General features: G+C 33.5%; 1 protein-coding gene across 1 annotated transcript in view; it reads right to left on the reverse strand.

Annotated features, from left to right (window-relative positions):
• The window catches only part of LOC104992865 (multidrug resistance-associated protein 4-like), a 75,687-nt gene that overhangs the window by 16,432 nt on the left and 57,728 nt on the right, over window positions 1-1,527 (reverse strand).

Here is a 1,527-nt window from a genome sequence, read left to right on the forward strand (position 1 = left end):
TTTAGTATCCTTAGAGTAAAATTTTGTGCTTGATAACAGTTTTTTCTACATGAAAAAAAAGATGCCATGTTCCAGATTTTAAAAAATGAATGGAAAGGACAAAAAAATAGTAAAGTATAACACATTATTGTTCATACTTATAAAGCACTGTGTATCACTTAGAAATTAAAGAATAATACCTTAAAGTCTAGACTTAACCTAAAATGCTGGTGATTTGCTATTTCACATTAAAGAAGGGAGAAGTTGGTCTGAGGATGTAACTGTTGATGTGGGCAATAAAAAATCTGCTCTAAGATACTACACTGTTAGTATTTAACTGAAAACTTACCTACTTTATTTCAAGTCCGAGTAACTTAAACAATTTATAGGAAGTCAAAAGCCTTCAGCTATTGAACCACCCTAAATTTTTATTATGGCTGTTAAAAAGTATAAAGTTGATTTAATTATATTTTCCTTTGTACTTCAAAAAAGTATCCTAACTGTTGTACCTTAAGATTTCCACTGAGCTTTCTTAAAATGTAACTTTTATGAGGTAAGAAAGAAGTTGTTTTAGAATCATTTACTAACTCTTTAATGAAACAATCATTTTAAGTTTTGACACAGAAAATGTGAGCAGTATAATTTCAGAAAAAATCTAGTTGATCAGATTACTGTCAATTTATAATGATGATTGCCCTAGGTAAATAGATCATACTTTTTATTTCTTCTCACCCATCTTTTTCTTCTTAGTTTCAGTTCCTGTGGTATGGTAAGCATGCATACTTTCATCTCTTTAGTTTCCCTATGAATCACTAGTTTTTTCAGGTTTAGAGGGATCCTTCTTCCCTGCCTTTGACACACAGGATTAGTTCAGGGGTTTAAGTCAGTTTAAAATGAGCTTTTGCTCACTAAGGCTCCAGGTCGTTAAGGCTTTTTTGTTTTAGTTTCCTTACCCTACAATGGCTAAATTTCGCACTTGGTTTTCAATATTATATAGTAAGATATGACAAGTTGCTCTTGACCATTTCTTGAGCCAAAATTCCTTACATTTAGATAATTAAAGGTTCATAAAATGAAGATTTACTATTTCTTCATTGCTTGCTGGTACAGCTATAGTTTGTCTTACTCACAAGTTTATACATATCCCTAATGTTTTCAAGTGCCTTAATTGTTTAATATCTCTGGCTTCAAAGGTTTCTGGGAAAAGATATGCTTACCTCACATTTTTGTGTCTCCCTCAGTAGTGACAGTCTGGTACCGCATGAAAAATATTATGGTGCCATGACTGTTAGTTTCTAGTGAGTGCTATTAGACTAGATTCAGTTGAAAATATTTAGAATTTCCATTCCCTGAAAGTGGTAAAAATTAGCTGCAATACCATAATCATCATTTACCTAGATAGGAATACCTTTGCTTTGCTTTGCTAAGTCACTTCAGTCATGTCCGACTCTGCAACCCTATGGACTGTAGCCCACCAGGCTCTTCTATCCATGGGATTCTCCAGGCAAGAATACTGGAGGCGGTTGCCATTTCCTTCTCCAAGGAACC

Source organism: Bison bison, unplaced genomic scaffold, assembly GCF_000754665.1.
Source record: "Bison bison bison isolate TAMUID 2011002044 unplaced genomic scaffold, Bison_UMD1.0 scf7180017864225, whole genome shotgun sequence".
Lineage (NCBI taxonomy): Eukaryota > Metazoa > Chordata > Mammalia > Artiodactyla > Bovidae > Bison > Bison bison.